Source organism: Phalangium opilio, unplaced genomic scaffold, assembly GCF_054372755.1.
Source record: "Phalangium opilio isolate 3A_F unplaced genomic scaffold, DU_Popi_V2 ptg000070l_1, whole genome shotgun sequence".
NCBI classification, from domain to species: Eukaryota; Metazoa; Arthropoda; class Arachnida; order Opiliones; family Phalangiidae; genus Phalangium; species Phalangium opilio.
The window spans coordinates 10,544,463-10,561,769 of NW_028324182.1; the positions used below are offsets into that span (position 1 = coordinate 10,544,463).

Consider the following 17,307-nt stretch of genomic DNA (forward strand, 5'->3'; position numbering starts at 1 on the left):
GGATTTGGCGCCTGCAAGTATAGACTTTTATTTCGGTGTAGTCCCATATAATCCCTGTTGAAATTCAAAATTCCCATATAAGGATTGGTGGTAGCTCGCGCCAAATCGTCGCCTTTTTGCTAGAGCGTAACCGGGCCCGATTTATTATGTAACAATAGGGATGAGGACACGGATATGTATCATATAGCTAGCTATAGATACATCACGAGAGGGTAATCATATTTTTAAACGAAACTGCACTAGGGAGTCAGGGATCGTTCGTTCGTAGGGTATGATCCTGGACGCTGGAAAATTCTTTTGGTGTTAAGCGCCGGCTTGGCGCGTAGAAGGCGAAGGAAGCATCGAGCACCACCGGGATTAAGCATGATTCAATTTGGCGCCCCGGTTCTGCCCCAGTATACGCTGCGGGCCAATCGCGGGCTTACCTGTGAATCGTACCAAATGTCGACCTTAGTCACAGGCACCTTCGGGTTCCGTTCTCTCTTCCTCTTTCCATCGCCATCAAAAACCCCCGGCAACTTACTATAATATTAAGCTAAAGCTCGCTGGTGCAAGGGATGACGGGAAAGAAGCTGCGGAAAAACTTCGGGAGCCAACTATTCATCCGTTCTGTATAGGCTAAAAAGCTTTGTTGTAGCGGTTTTTTCTTCGCCCTGCTCCGAAAAGAGCCCGTTAACAATATAATGCCACAATGTGGTAACTACCAAGGCTTAAAATTACGGAAGGGTGGGCGGTTTTCACTGAAACATTGAATACATCATCGCCTTAACTTCATTGCAGTGTTGACAACGGGGATAAGACGGTAACCTGAGCCCCCGAAATATTGACCCTAGTATGTCTTTCCAGTGGTAGTTTGTGAGGCATGGACAGCTCAGTTCCCAAGCTGAACAATAGCTGTTGACCCCTCTTTGCTTTACCCTCCTTGTTCAAAAGTATTGAACTTAATTTCCGCGCAATAAACAAGCTTTCGTGATCATTTTTGAAAAAGCGGTTTATGTACAAGTAAACATTAAAAAGAATTGTACGTAGAATTTTAAATATTCTAAGATCAGCTTTTTCAAACGAAACGAGATGCATGTGGATTTAAGCGATTGAAGTTCCAGTTTATGAGAACGTGTGACTCTTTGATTGACAACAAATGGAGTTAATTCCTTGTTCCTCGGAGTTTTAGTCCGTGCCGTTTTCACTTCGAAACCTATATAAGAGGGTATAAAAGAAGGCTCGTTATAAAAGGGAAAAGAGGTAGCTGCCACGAGGGTAAGCGGCGAGACGGGGGCTCAGGATGTTTATTGATCACGTAACATCTTTCTAAGCGCTTTCGGGTGGATTTTTTCGCCCAACACGGACAAGAGAACAAACTGTGGTACGGGGGCCAAGAGTAAGGTTTATTATAACGGCGTTACGTTACTGACGGATTTTTTCTGACGGGGGATAATGCCCCAGACCCCCGCTCCGACCAAGGAAGGAGAGGGTGGGAGGTTAAGGGTTTATAATAGCGTGTACGAGGCTTAGGAAATGTTTCAGTCAAGCTATCCACCGTTTCCGTTTCGGAAAAAAAGGTCACCGCAGCCATTCACACAAAGGTCAAACGTATATACATACGAGACCGGAAAAATACCATGTTAAGTTGTCATGACAAGTGTATAGAAAGGGGCCAAGCGGGAGAGTTCAATTCTTTTCGAGTTTGTTTACATTTTTTTTTAATTATCCTGTGAAATTATCCCTTACTTATGGAGGGAGTTATTTTTTTCAGGTTGGCCTGGAAAACCGTCAATTTGACTTCTTTAGAAGAGAGATTTCCTTGAAAGCTCTATCGGAATTTTTCAAAAATAGGTCAAGTTGATGGTGGTTTTTTGGCAAGATTTTTAATCGCATGACTAATTTTTTAATTTCAGCATAAATATGAACTCTGTTTTAATCACTCTTTTTATTGTAATTTCGTAGTGTAAGGGGAAACTCTGTCGGTTAACTTCCGGTTGACGATTACCTTAACAACACGATTTAAGTTAATTTTTATTACAATTAATTGTCTAATACAGTTTTGCGAATGGTGAAATACATTTTAAATTACGGTTTGCACGTCCGTCCATGTTCACCGTTAATTGCAAGAGGTCTTCTATGACCACCGTTAATTGCAAGTGTCCTCGACGTAAGGATCGTCCGTACAATAACCTGAAAAGCTTGACAAGTAAGTTCCACATGGCAATTTATCTTATTTTCAATTTTCTTTATTTAATTGTATAGCCAGTAAGTTTTCGGCCCCAATTAGAACGCGGCGTCTACTCAAGTGTTTTAACTCGAAAATTACTTTACATAACCACATATTTAAGGATTTGTTCATGGAATTTAAATTGGACTTTATAATGGTAGCCAAGGTTTCTTTCTTTTACGTAATTTTCTTTTTATTCTTTTGTGTAATATTAAGGCACCTTAACCTTAATTGACGTTAGAAGGTTGAAGGTTGCTTTGTCAAGCGGGTTGAAAAGTCCCCATTTACTCTCTTTTCAAGTACAGCGAGTAAATACCCTTTTTCTCTTTTTCCTCGTGGTAATGGTAGGCCTAGGGAGGCGAAAGACTCCTTTTAGACATCGTCACGTTACGGCTTGTAGGCGTTTCCAGTTGAGGACCTTCCCGCTTCTCAAAGACCCAGCCATTTTTCCTTCGATTCGTATATTTTTCTTGACACTAGAGTTACTGTCGCTGTCGCTTGCCTGCTCTTAAGCTTGGTTTTCACTTGACACTCGCGGATGTAAACTAAAAGTGATCAAAAAGCAATATTGGAATTACACCAAGTTACTAAGAACATGGAGACATATCTTTAGCTTCTCGTGCCATCATGTATACTCAGAGGCGACAACAGTTCTTCTGCTAAGTTTTTTTTTTCTAACAATGATGAAATGTAAGAAGCTCGCTCTGGTATTTTCATATGAAATTGTTATTCGTGGAAAATGAATGATTAGTTTCTTAGAAAATAAAATATAGTTGTTTTTATGGTAGATAGTTATACCATGAAAGTTGAACAGCTTGAACGTATCGAAATATGCGAAAATATGTTAAGAATCTTCAGTTTCTCCATGTTCTTAGTAACATCAATGAATTCTTCGAATTTCGAACCCATGGAAACTATTCGTTCAAGGTTTAACCTTTTAACTACATTGGTACCTAATATTCAAGCTTCATTTCAAAGTGATACACGAGATATTTCTGTCGGTTTTGTCCTAAATGTAATTCGAAAGTGAAAACCATGCTTTAAGGAAAGGATGCGAGAGGAAAAAAAATATGAAAATATAGCCTCCGAGATGGGTGGGATTCCGGGACATTGGATAAGAGATAGGATAAAAACAATATGGCTAACGTACATTTAAACTCCCCTTTGCGGTATAGAATTGCTTGTTCCATGTGAAAAAAGAAATATATAGTTAACGTGTTTTGTCCTTTTACCTGATATATCACCTCAATATACCTCGAATACATTCAATTTCAAATGGGCTAAAATTTAAGGTACAAAGCCTTCTATGCCTAAAATAAAAAACTTAGGAGGACTGAATAATAGGACGGATTTTGCGTAATAACAAAGGCTTTTCTTTTCCCTTTCTCTAAAGTGAGGAGTAAGTAAGAAAAGAGAAAATTTTCTCGCTCCAGCGCGGTCGGGTTTATGAAAAAAAAAAGGTTAGAGTATAGCCAAGGGTGGTAAGACTTCTAACCTTTTTTGTATATTACGTTTCCAGCCCTATATATGGATTTTCACTCAACCTTCGAATCCATTATCCAATCCCCAGTCTTTGCTTTTCTTGTACCTGATTAACGCTATTTTTCCTCCCTCAGTGGATTTTTTTATACTAGAGTTGAAGGGGTCAAGCTTTTAGATTTTTCAATATTACTCATACAGTTGGAGTTATTAAATTATTTATAGAGTAGAGCTACATCGTTTCGCCAATTATCTTATTTATTTGGTCTGAGTGTTGTAATACTGTCAGTATGTCTCTAGCATTACATATCTTATAAACTTATGGTATTAGGTATCGTTGAAGGGGAATGAACAGAGCTATCACATGTTCAACAGAAACAGAGTTCTCTGTATCTCTTGTGGAACCAGAGTTATGACACTCCAAACAGAGAACGCTGTCATTTAAACTGGAGGGCCTAACTTTATGAAATTTCCCCTTTAATTCGAAGCTATATATGCCAGGACAAAATTTGCGAAAGAACATTGTCCTCATTTTTAAACGGGTTTAGGAAGATGTGGAAAGGTTCGAAGAGGGAGGAGGGGGTTGAAAATAAGAAGATTAAAAGTCCATTGGTGTCTTTCTGGAGGACGAGCTTGTAAGGACTTTACTGCTTAGATCATAGATCAGTTCTAGAGTTAGGAGCGAATGCGGGGGAGGAATCGTTTATACCGTTATGTTAGGTTCGGGAAGCGTAGGATAGGATGCTCGACAAAAGAGTCGGTGGTTGTTTCGCTTCTCGCGTCTAGAAGTTGACAGATAGCTGGGCTTTCAGCTCTAGCCGCGGCAGACTGGGTGCTGGGGAGAGTAAAGCTTCTGAGAAAGCTAGCACGTGGCGTGTTTTCGACTATCCATCCCTAGCTATAAGCCTAATTACGGAACGCGGTGGGTATAGGAAGGAGGTGATCTCCTAGCTGTTCGGCGCCACACACAAATTACCACCGCTCCTTGTCTTCTTGATACAAAAACGCCAGCCACGTTTTATTCATCTACTCTCCTTCCTCTTTGGTCAATAATGCGAAAGATAGCATTAGTACCATGAATTTATTCATTTATCCCATAAAAAACGAACTAAAAAAAAAAAATAGAACTCTTCTCTACCAAAGGACTTGAATAGAATATTTAAGTGGACGCTATCTCATTATACTGTTCACGGTTGAATTGAATCAATTCATGACAGCATAGTGTTGTTGTATGATCGAATGGTACACAGTTTCAATTCAACTGTTTAAATATTCGATAGTGGAATTTATTTAAAGTTTCAATAGATACTTCGAATTGAGGTCCCAATTCTAGCACGTAGCGTTTGACGTGAATAGGTCAAGGTGAATAACATATGGTGCATGTACGATAACTATTCGATCTTCGGGTCTTTTAATCTTTACATAGCTCGGCTTCCCTGTATGTCTTTTCATCCACCAAATTTCCAATACACTGAGCCCATCCTAGGCATGAAAGAAACCTCCCGGTTTTCTACAAAGCGAGACTCTACACTCTTCAGACGTTATAGTTAACGAGTCTTTGCCTCCCCGAGTCAGTTTTAGGGCATGGTTTCGCTTTGCCAGGAATTCTCCCGTAGCTTATTTATACTATTAGGTATCTCTTGGTTGGAGCTATTTTTCTTTGTGTATTCTGTTGGAGCGTCAAAATCATCGGAAAGAGAGAAATAGAGAAGAGATAATCTTTTTCGTACCTGGGTTTTCTGGCTGTTGGCCTTTTTCCTTCTTCTCTTTTCACCGTCTCTTTTCTTCCCCCACGCACTCGCCATCGTTGCTATTTTCGATACCCGAAAAGCTGAGGGTTATAGGGGTTGCATCGCGTTTAGCTCTCTTCTCTTATTTCGAATGAATGATGACATTGGATAGGAAAATGCATTATATATGTTTTTCTCCTACGATACCCGCCAAGAGGAACCCCTTACTAAACTTCTCGAACAGTTTTTGCCAGGTAGAATTGAGCCCCGTTCGCTTTGTAAACAGGTTTATTCAGATTTACATTTTTTCCGTGTTCTGTATTTGTTTAAGAGATTTGTTTATTTTGCGTGATTGCTACTACGTTCAATATATTTTAAAATAGGTTATCAATGACACTATGGGCCTAGATCAATTGAAAAATTTGATAGAATTTCCCACATGTTATTGAAGGACTTATTGCTTATTGATTATTTTAATTTTAGATTCCCAGGGTTTTGAAATGGATTTGATTAACTTGGGACACCCAGGGTTTTGAAATGGATTTTAATTTGGGACTCCCCAAGGTTTTGAAATGGATTTGAATTTGGGACTCCCGGGGTTTTGAAATGGATTTGAATTTGGGGCTCCCGGGGTTTTTGAAATGGATTTGAATTTGGGGCTCCCGGGGTTTTTGAAATGGATTTGAATTCGGGACTCCCGGGGGTTTTGAAATGGATTTGAATTTGGGGCTCCCGGGGTTTTTGAAATGGATTTGAATTCGGGACTCCCGGGGGTTTTGAAATGGATTTGAATTCGGGACTCCCGGGGGTTTTGAAATGGATTTTAATTTGGGATTCCCGGGGTTTTGGAATGGAATTTAATTTGGGATTCCCAGCTCCCTGAAATTGATTTAAATTTATGAAAATCCAGTGTTATGAAATTAAAGTTAGAAGTCCAATTAATTTTTAAATATCTCTTCCCTATTGTTACAGCCTAGTTTGAACCCGACTCGTTTTGTGATTCCTATCAGCTCAAAAGGCGATGAAATGTTTCTTTTTTTTTGTATGGATTTATGAATGATGGAAAACGAACTTTTTTATCTTCATCTTCTATACATTTCACTCCTCCCTCTTCCACGCTCGCGCTGCGATTTAAGCCTAGCTATAGTGGAATATTATAGCTTGATAGGGATGAACTCTGAGTCTAGGGCTAGCTAGGCTCGTTTGCTTTTGTGTGTAAAGAAAAACCTTCTCTTATGTAGTGGCATTTCTCGAAAAAAGAAAAAAAAACGTTGTAAGGATGAAAAAGTCGTTAGTTTTCTTTTGATGATGACGAGTTTCGATTTCAAAAAAGCAGAAACTTTTCCACTTGCTCCTCCTCGTACAGTATTTCCGAATTCTTGATCCTTACTTCCCCCTTCCCATCTTCTCTCCAGGTAAGATAAACCTGAAGATAATCAATCATCTCGTACCAAATTTCGAGAGAAAGGAAAGGAAAAACAAAATATTTGAAATGAAATGAGAAAGTGTATGAGCCAAATCACGAATATTCTTTATTTATATATTTTCATCGGTAGATATAATATTGCGGGGTTTTTCTCTCGCTGTTTGGTTTGTAATGATTGGTTTTTTCTTAATTGCATCCGTGCCAACTTATATACATTGAAAACGCGAATTTAATAATACAATATAGGTGATTTTCCATTCAAGTTTATATTCAAAGCTGCGGTAAAGCTTGAATAAATAAAAAATAAATATGTAAATAGATAAAAAAGCTGCGGAGGATATTAGGACTTAAAAGGTAGAGTGAAATAAATTAAGATTTATTGCGGGAAGTATATTGCAATGCTCATGTATATACATGCATTTTAAGCGCGTTTTGAAGCCGTCCCATTTTGAACTATTTCAATTAAAATATCTTTTAGTCCATTTAAGTTTTGTTTCTATTTTAGAGGCAGAAGAAAGGCACTGTACTTAAGAATGGCTTCTCGTTTTCTCGCAAATTGGAGGGAAACTTTACCAAGGAAAGGGCCGAAAGACCAAGTTCTAAATGAGTTTTAAGCTAAGTTTACTATCGTTTTATCCGAAGTGAGTTGTGTTTTTAAGGTCCTATATAAACTATTTTACAGTTTTAATTCACCTTTCCTTGTTAAAAGTGTGCGAGGCTTAAGGCAATTCTCCGTTTTAAAGATGGTGGTAGCGTTGTGATGGGAGGATCGCGTGTCGAGTGACCGTAAGAGCTAGCGAAAATCACCCCTTTGGTTCTTTAGGTATTAGCCTAAACACGGCTGCAAAATGTTTAAGGATGGCGGGAAAAAAAAGAGGAAAACAAGCTCTTTGCTTTTTGACATTCGTATAAGAGAACGTGAATGAGGATGGGTAGGAGGAGGAGGCTGAAGCTGAGGTTAACCTCTAACCGTATACCGAGAAAATAACCCGAAAGGAAGACAATACTACGATATGTTTTTCCCTTACATCTTTTTGAGACGGTATTATAGCAGACAAGATAGCCAAGGCAACATATTAACCCTTTTCTTATTTTTTCTACATTTCCCCACACATTGTACAGATTTATTTCCAAGAGTTATACCTTATAATTTATTCTGCAGATTTCTCCCTTATACGATTCTTCAGATTTCTCCCTTATACGATTCTTCAGATTTCTCCCTTATACGATTCTGCAGATTTCTCCCTTATACGATTCTGCAGATTTCTCCCTTATACGATTCTGCAGATTTCTCCCTTATACGATTCTGCAGATTTCTCCCTTATACGATTCTGCAGATTTCTCCCTTATACGATTCTGCAGATTTCTCCCTTATACGATTCTGCAGATTTCTCCCTTATACGGTTCTGCAGATTTCTCCCTTATACGATTCTGCAGATTTCTCCCTTATACGATTCTGCAGATTTCTCCCTTATACGATTCTGCAGATTTCTCCCTTATACGATTCTGCAGATTTCTCCCTTATACGATTCTGCAGGTTTCTCCCTTATACGATTCTGCAGTATTCTCCCTTATACGATTTTGCAGATCTTTTTGCAGGAGTTACCCCTTATGGTTTTTCACTTTTCAATATAGTTTTCCCGATGGTTCCTTCCGTTTTTGCTCAGAGCAAGAAGCATAAAAACCGATACTGTTTAAACATGTTAGGAAAAAGCCTTGTTGGTAGGCTTATGTATGGGAAAGCACCGCCTGTTGGCTATTAGCGCCCCGCCGGAGCGAAGCACCACTGTTTTTCGTCGGAATAGAGGACTCTTTTTAAGGGTCGTGTAAAATAATGTGAATTCCATCCACTCCCGGATGGGCACTGTACGCTCTTTACTACTCTCCCTTTCTCTCTTAGTGTATCCATTCGTAACTGGCTATGGATCGCATGTTACGTTCAATTTACGCTGAAACTTACGAGTACCTACACTCGAAAAGCTCCAGCCATTTTTTTCTTCTCCGCATTTCGCTTCTGGAAATCCTTTCGAAACTCGACAAACTCTACGAAGGCTCTTCGTCCTCATGGATTTTGTAAGGTATTTTAAATGACCATGGGCTTATAACAGAATATGATTCTTTATAGGATCTCAAGTTAAACAAGCTCAAATACAGTCAAATCGGATTAAAACTTTCCAGATGCACATTTGATAGTATTAAATGCGAGGTTGTTTATGGTTTTTTCTTAGGGATTTCTACTTCAAATTATGATCTTTTAATGCAATAACGCCATAGTTTGGCAGAAAATACTTCAGCCGTAAGTATGATGGTCAGGTGATGTGAAACAGACAAAACGTGATATCTGACCCTAAAAACGTACATTGAAACATAATGTGAAAAATCACTATAGTCTGTTGCCACGATAATTCGATAAGACTTATATTTAATCTATTCTAGGCTAAAAGGAGCTTTCGTTATATATCAGAGGAGTGTGGCGATCTGAATGGCAGGAGGTGCGAACTCATCCGATGAACAAAATACGCTTACCTTCACTTTGTCATGTTGACGCGGTTACAATTTTCTGTGTATATAGATAGTATGCAATAAAGGGGCTAGAGAAATTTCCTCCCCCGTTGCTTAACTTTAACCACGCTTCAGGGCTGCCAGTAAATTGTATGAACATCTCCTGCAGGTTTGGAAATGAATGATCTGAATCGAATAGAACTACAAGCTAACATACGCAGGTATCTATTAGTTCTCTGTTCTTTTCCTATTTTCGCTTTCAAACCAGAGGCGAAGAGAACTTTTTCCTTTCAGTATACTGATCTCGCTTTTTTAGCTTCGAAAAACGGGACTTTTCTATTTATAAGCCTTTTCGCTAACCGACGCAGATTCTCGCTACGTTTGAGCCCATGGTTGGGTTTTTTTTTACCGCACCACAGAAGCGAAATTCGCTCCTGATAAAGTTTGCCGCTCCGGCCACGCGTTAAATCACGTTTTCGGGCAATACAAGCCCCCTTTCGCTTACGAGGACTATCTCCCTTTTTTTGGCCAGTAACTAAGAGAAGGAGCGGTCAACCGAAAATGCCACGGTAAAACCCACATCAACTTCGGGACTCTCTGTGTTATTCTTTACTTCAAAGCCTTGCGGGGGATTCTTTTTTTATTATCATTATTTTTTCCTGTCTTCCGTTAAGGTTTTTAAGGTGTTTTTTACCGTGTTTCGTTTCCTTTTTTGAGTCATTTGCAATTTATTCTTTTTTCTTCTGCTTGTGCATAGATGGAGACAAAAAAGGACCCTGAATCCTTTAACTACTCTGCATTTTAGGGAACTAGGGTTCCATCTAGGATCGTTTCGTGGCGTTTCTATCATTACCTCTGTTGGCAGGCGACCTCCGTGCAAAATACCCATGGAAAACGGCACTAAATTTTGTGTCTGTGCGCTGTGGAAATTATTCTATAAAGCAATTTTATTTTCTATAAAATATAGTACAAGCTAGCAATAAAACAATATCGGAGGCCCTATCGTCTTCATTTTGTCAATTTTTACAAAGAAAAATCTCGGAGAAAAAGCTAGAGTTAAAGTCAGCAAACTCAATTTTCTTTGCCTATCTACTCTACTACACACGTTCCTCTCTCGCGATTGTAAATAAGAAACTCATCTTTTTCCAACGTAATCCCGTTTGGAAGAGAGATAGAGAGAAAAGGGAGGGAGGGAGGTCGTCGGAAAATAAACGAGGTTTAGGAAAGGTCCTGTTTCCTATCGGTAAAGGCGAGTTATACAGGTAGTGAGTGGTCCAGGCTAAGCCAGAGCCCAGCCATTCGTTTCGGGGGAGGCAAGGAAAATAGCTTTCGAACTCGCAACCTGAGCAATAGCTTTATATAGTCGAGTAAGCTAGGGCGACTGCCTTGATGGGCCTATGCCGTGACTAGATGACATAACGGAACGGGGTGGGGGACCGGGTGGTAAGCGAAGGAAGAAAGGGGTCAAATTTTGGTATGGTAGAGAAGCGAGGGCCCTGAGGCAGAGAAGTTATAAGTCTGGATGAACCAACCTCGAGGATCTATCAGTTTCGGGAGAAAACTCGAGCGTTGTGGGGGTCGTACGCGATAGTGTGGGAACTTACCGGGTGTATCTATGCCTTCTTTTACTCCGCGACCAGAGACTGACCCTTCTCTCACCCCAGTCTTTACGGTCCACTACTCGCGCCCTCTCCTGAAGTTACGTTACCAATGGGGATAAAGAGAGACCGTATCTTTTTTGTTTTACTTACTGCCTTTTTATTACTCGGTAGAGGTTAAATTTCGCAACAATACATAATTTTCTTAATCCTCAAGAAGGATGTCCCCGAGACGTTAATTAAATTGAAGCTCTTTCGTTAAATTAGAATTAACGTAGAAAGAAAAGGGTTCAAAATATATGAAGGAGTTATTGTAGCATTTTTATTTCTATTTATGAGATATCCAGTCCTGAAAATACCTTATTTCTTTGCCATAATCGATGAAATGGAGAAGGTTTTGATGGTAATCCGTTTTGAATTCGGGACTTTAGTGCTTCGTAACGCGCAGGATGTAAATCTATTTTGGGAACAAAGAGGGAAACGTCGTCAGGATGATGTAGGGAGATAGTTGAGATCGAATCCATTGGACAGGATATTTTCGAAATTTAAATCTCGTAGATTCACTCTTCTAGATCCTAGTGTTGACGAGAGAAATTGCATTTCAGGAGAGGAGCGAGCGGGAACGAATCCAACCTCCGATAAGGATTTGCATACGAGAAACTTATATACTGGAATCCTAGATGCGATTGCTCGACAAAAAGGAAAGGGTTTTGGGATCTGTTCGAAAATCCCCTTTCTGAGAAAGAGCTGAGAAAAAACATTACGTCAGAGGTTCATAAAGGTGGATTTTTATGTACGTGTACCGTGTTTGTTACCGTCACCCCTTCATGGTAAAAGTTCTGACGTTCAATAAAGATCAGCCAATAAACTGTTATTTATAAGATAGTATGGGACAAAACCAAAGTTATAGGAGATAATTTATGTCACTATAATTTCTTATATTATATAACATTATATTGGAAAGTTAGATTGGATCTCTCCCAGGCGACCCCAAGGGAAAACGCTATAAGTAAATGAATAACTAACTTTGGTTGATGAAGCCCACAGTTTTTGGTACCGTTTAAAGACAACTCTAACACCATTGACGAATTTCCCCGCCCTTGGTGTTTGAAAAAGGGCGAATTTATACTTTGACACCCATTTGAATGATATATATTTGGATTGAAGACGATTTTATCGACCATCAAAACGATTTACTGTATCTTTTAAATTCTCAGAAAAGGGTTAAAAAACGCAAATAAATTTTTTTTAAGTGATTTTAATAGAGATGGGCCGATACCAGTTTAAACCGATACCGATATGATCCGATACTTGGGAAACCGATACGTACCGATATTTTACCCGATCCTTCGATTAAACCGATATCAAACCGATACCGATATGGTATCGGTATCGGCCCATCTCTATACTATAGATGATTCTCGATCCAATTTCGGTACTTGAAACTATAAAACTGGCTTATCATACGAAAAACCCATTTTAGACACTAGTTACGTTATCCAAAAATAGATGAAAAACTGTGCTGTCTCAGAGTTTAGGTCTTATGGCGCCATCTACTCTCAACATAAGTATTTATTTTCTTCAAAAAATATCGGGTAGAACTATCGGTTCACTTTTAACCGATACCGATATGGCATTGGTATCGGCCCATCTCTAGATTTTATTTTAATAATTGCTGACCATTTTCAATCATAATTTTTTATTATTCAAGATTGTCCAAATGAAAGTAATATTAATAATAATAATAATAATAAAAAAAGTCAAAATTTCACATCAATTTATTAAAATTTCACATAAATTTATTAACAAGTACAATCATTAAATTTTACATTAGAAATCAAGTTTTATTGCCACAGCAAACTGAAAATATATAAAAAGAAGCAAGTTTATTTTATTTGCAATGTAATAGCAGCCCACAATGTTTAACGATGTATATGATATAAGGTGAACAGTTAAGATTTCAACAACAACAACCAAAGGGATCTAATAGTGTAGAGGAATTGTGTATTGTAAATAGGGATGCGTCATCTCTTGTCTTTGACTGTGTTTGCTATGAACATTAATTTGAGTGTCCAGATTCCAAGTAACGATTACAGGTAAGAGGTAATCATTTTTTTGCACTCTCAAGGGTAGGGCTTTTAAAGATTACGCGTAATCACTTTAATTCAGTCAAAGGTACAGTCATGTACACCGATTAAACTGAGCGACTGGCCCCTCGGCCTACTCTACCATAAAACAATTACCTTAATGGAGATAGTTCTGGCATGCCTGGGTCTGATCCTTTTTTAAATCCTACAAAGAATAAATTAAAGTTTTCAGTTTTTGGAAGTCGTGCTTTCGTCAATTATAACATAGACACGCGGTAGAGCCCCAAAGTCGGAGTCCAACTGGTCCCCTAACCATTCCCCTTTCTTTAACATCATCCTTGCTTTAACCAACCATAACTTCCATAAGAGTTTTAACCCTAGAAATTTAGGAAACCATAAAAACATACTTAAGCCTTGGCCATTTAAACTTACCAAGATACAAAACAGTCGGAATAAATCCTAAATGAAAGACTTTTTTGCCGAGTTCAAGAACGGCTGCCAAACGTTGTTTCGCTTCGGGGGACATTTTTGATTTTATTGCTATTATTTAATAAATAACTTCAAAGCTACAGTCGAAGGCTCGAAGCACGGTCAACTCCACTAAGGTGGTAAAGGCTAAAGTACAGAATAAAAGCAGACGCACCTAAAAGTGCCTAAGGTCGAAAATCTCTAAAATACTCATCCGGTGAAACGGCGAAAATACTGTATAACTACCGAAATACCGAAAACTAGGATTTTCTACCGATTTTCTTGGATATTTCAGTAATATAATGATTTTCCTATAATTTTTAAACCGATTTTGATATGATGGGCTTTTTATTATTTTTTTTAAATCCAAAAAATACATTTTTGAAGTCTGAACGCGACGTCTTGTTTGCTATTTTCTTCGTCAAGGCAAAGAACCTATATTTCATTACATTCATTATAAGTTTATAAGATAGTTTCCATAAGTATGACGCTACTTATACTTCGTAATGCTAGAGACTTACTAAGAGCTCTTCAGAATAAATGACTTTATCCAGTGAAAATCCTTTCCGAATTTTGCCAAAAGAAAATCTTGGGTGCGTAGGTTGTAACGTGTGATCCACCAGCGGTCAAATAGGGAGATTTCAGTTGGAGCAGGAGCTGAGTCTCGTGACGTAATTTACGCTGTCATATTGGTGGGTTTAAAGCAAGAACGAAGCTGAGACCACCCAATACAGCGGTAAGACTTGGGAGGGTGTGTGACGTACTACTATAACATCTGAAAGCTCTCTATACTGGAAAAAGGGAGTCCCATTAGAAGAGTGTTCTTTTATGAATCTTACCGCGTCCTAATTATCAAGTTAGTAATTTTAAAGTTAGGCTTAAGTGATATCTATAGTTTTGAGGAAGTTTAATGGCTCCATGCGTTCGCGAGTAAAGCGTGGACGCACTAAACAAGAGTGGACAATCAAAATTAGCTAAAGTTGAAATTTGATTTTGATTACGTCCTTGAACATTTGAGTCATATTTCCTTGTCCATCAGTTGTCATAAATTTACCTTAGTAATATCTAGAAATATAAACAAACATGACATTAATATTAAGTTTAAATTTGATCGGGAAAATTTTTATCTATAGCTTGCCAGCCTGTCATTTTATTATTTTTGCAAACGGGATATTGGGCGTGCCCTTTTCGTTATAAGGATCCGTGTAAGGTGACTCAAAGAACTCGTGAAAACCACGCTTCAATGGTAAATAATGGGTGATATTTTTAATTTAGAAATGCCATTTAAACTGACTTAATTGTTAATTTCCTGTATCATAAATGATGTGATAACTTCGGATTAAGTTACTTTACCATGAGTATATACACCATTGCGAGCGTGCGTTGTCAGTATAGAATCCATTTCTAATAGGCAAAATTCCAGTCAGTAAAGCCTTGAAGGAGAGAGTAATGGAGTGGAAACCCCCATACCTTAAGCGTTGCCTTTGTACCCCCACCTACGGCACCATAGTCCTCCCATCATTCCCAGCGGTTAGGTAGGGTCGTGCCGGACGAAATTGTAAAGGACGCTCCCTCTATCTCAAAAATAGAAGCTAGTTCTCATTCAAATAAAATGGCGCTACGCGGCAGCACTTAGCAATCGCCTACGGAATGGTAGGGGCGTGCGCGAGGTACACTGGGAGAGATATGGTGCCGCAGGTCGCCCATCATCATTTCCAATCCATCTGACTCCCTTATCCCTGGTAAAGCCCCTCTAGCTTTAAGAAATAGAGAAACGCTAGATAACTTATAGGTGTAGCATGGATAAAGAATGCGCGTGAGGAAATTTGTTTTCACGCTATAGGATAGGCAACTCCCTATCTCGAACGACAGCTTATTCTGTATATACTCTGATACCACATCAGTTGTCAGCACGCGCAAAGCAAGGTCTCTATGTAACTTAGAGTTGTGCGTGAAGACAAGAGACAAAAAACTTCAGGATCTTCAGGATTTATAATATCCGCGAGTTTTTTTAGCTCGAGTGCACGGACCTCTAGCTAGGCCTTAGTTTCAGACACGTGTGAAATTGCCTACAAACTACTGCACGTTGTATTGTGTTTTATGCTGTTTTATTGTGTTATAAACTGTTTTATTGTGTTCTATGCTGTTCTATTGTGTTTTTTTGCTTTTTCATTGTGTTTTATGCTGTTTAATGTGTGTTTTATTGTTTTTTTGCTGTTTTATGCAGTTTTATTGTGTTTTATGCAGTTTTATTGTGTTTTTATGCTGTTTAACGTGTGTTTTATGTGTTTTTGAGCTGATTTATTGTGTTTTGTGCTGTTTTATTGTGTTCTTTGCTATTTTATTTTGTTTCATGCTGTCTTATTGTGTTTTATGCTGTTTTATTGTGTTTTATGCAGTTTTATTGTGTTTTATGCAGTTTTATTGTGTTTTATGCAGTTTTATTGTGTTTTATGCAGTTTTATTGTGTTTTATGCTGTTTTATTGTGTTTTATGCTGTTTTATTGTGTTTGGGCTAAAATATTCTAAAAAAGTTGTGATATTAGTTAGAAATCTCTACGTTATTCCACAGTTAAAAAATATGTTTGATATTCCCTAGCTTTTTCTCGGAGAATGGACATTTAGGACCTAGGTTGTACAATCTTGAAGCTAAAACTGGTAGCGTTATATTACCTATAGCTATTTTCCACAGATTACTATTTTCCTTGGGGAAAAAACACGGGTACCATACAGGATTTAGTTTAAAATTTAAATTATTTGGTTTCTCAAATATCGCTAAAAATCTGTATCTTAGTTGTTCGGATTGTGGGTTAGTTAATTCTTTAAACTAACAAGGGAGATGGTTTCGAGTACGCGTCGAGCCTTACACTTCTCAGGATATTAAACGGGCTGTCCGAACCGTGGGGCAAACGACGGTCTTCCTCACAGAACTTAGCTTTGCGGTTGGGTAAAAAAGGAGGGGGAGGGTCGAACAGCCCCTTTAACTTCTGATATTTGTTACTGAGTTTCAGTTTAAAATTAAATTGCTAATTAAAGCATTCCTAGTATTAATACTAGTGTTTATGACGATAATGAGTTAAAAATGAACTTTTCTAATTTCAAAGAAAAATACAAGCATCTGCTGCATCATGACGTCTTCTTCCCAGTGACAAGCAGAGGGGACGGGGTCGACGCCATTCAGTGATAAAGGAGGGCTTCTCATAACACACGATTCGAGCAAGTTTCAACGAAGTTTACTTTTTGTTTTTATATCTATATACTTTTGTTTATACTTCATAAATGTACTATAGAATAAATAAATTGTTCGTCAATTTAATGAATCTCATTTTTTATTCCTTTCCTTGTCAATTAAGTTAAGGCATATATAGGATTTTAAAATGAATTAATTAGATTAAAATGGATTGGGAATATGAGTTAATTAGAGCTTCCCGGTAATCACTTTAGCACAGTTAAAGGCAGCTCGTCGAGGGGCTATTCACTAATGAAAATTTTCTTTTATTGCTGATTTTTATTTATGCTTTAAAAAAGGATAGGGATTCATTGGTGATTTAAAATGGATGGGGATTAATGGTTGCGTCTGGATTACGAGTAATCATCGAGGGGCTACTCACTAAAAACTTGTTAGCGATTTTAAACGGGATTGGGATTGTGGGTAACTTAGGGGCTACGGGGGTTGTTATTATTTTACTAGTTATGAACGGATTATTAAGCATTCACACATTTGCCGCTAGGGGAGCTGCAAACGTAGTTACGTATTTACTGACATCTAAAACATGACACAATTCTGCTAGACATTCGTGTAAGCAAT

The 17,307-nt window shown here is 38.2% G+C and overlaps 3 long non-coding RNA genes across 5 annotated transcripts; 2 read left to right on the forward strand and 1 right to left on the reverse strand.

Moving 5' to 3' along the window:
- Window positions 1–8,467: 8,467 nt before the first annotated feature.
- On the forward strand, window positions 8,468–9,470 carry LOC149661557 (uncharacterized). Its single transcript, XR_016369114.1, has 2 exons — window positions 8,468–8,917; window positions 8,970–9,470. It is a non-coding gene; the product is annotated as an uncharacterized LOC149661557 (long non-coding RNA).
- Window positions 9,471–12,704: 3,234 nt separating this feature from the next.
- On the reverse strand, window positions 12,705–15,245 carry LOC149661558 (uncharacterized). Of its 3 annotated transcripts, XR_016368933.1 has the most exons (7): window positions 14,970–15,245; window positions 14,638–14,903; window positions 14,501–14,564; window positions 14,021–14,290; window positions 13,464–13,934; window positions 13,188–13,236; window positions 12,705–12,804 (listed from the first exon to the last, which is right to left on the reverse strand). It is a non-coding gene; the product is annotated as an uncharacterized LOC149661558 (long non-coding RNA). The 3 variants fall into 3 exon arrangements; XR_016368932.1 differs by having other exon boundaries at window positions 14,021–14,564; XR_016368931.1 differs by having other exon boundaries at window positions 14,021–14,903.
- LOC149661559 (uncharacterized) lies at window positions 14,633–16,815 on the forward strand. Its single transcript, XR_016368934.1, has 2 exons — window positions 14,633–14,745; window positions 16,604–16,815. It is a non-coding gene; the product is annotated as an uncharacterized LOC149661559 (long non-coding RNA).
- The last annotated feature ends 492 nt before the right edge of the window (window positions 16,816–17,307 follow it).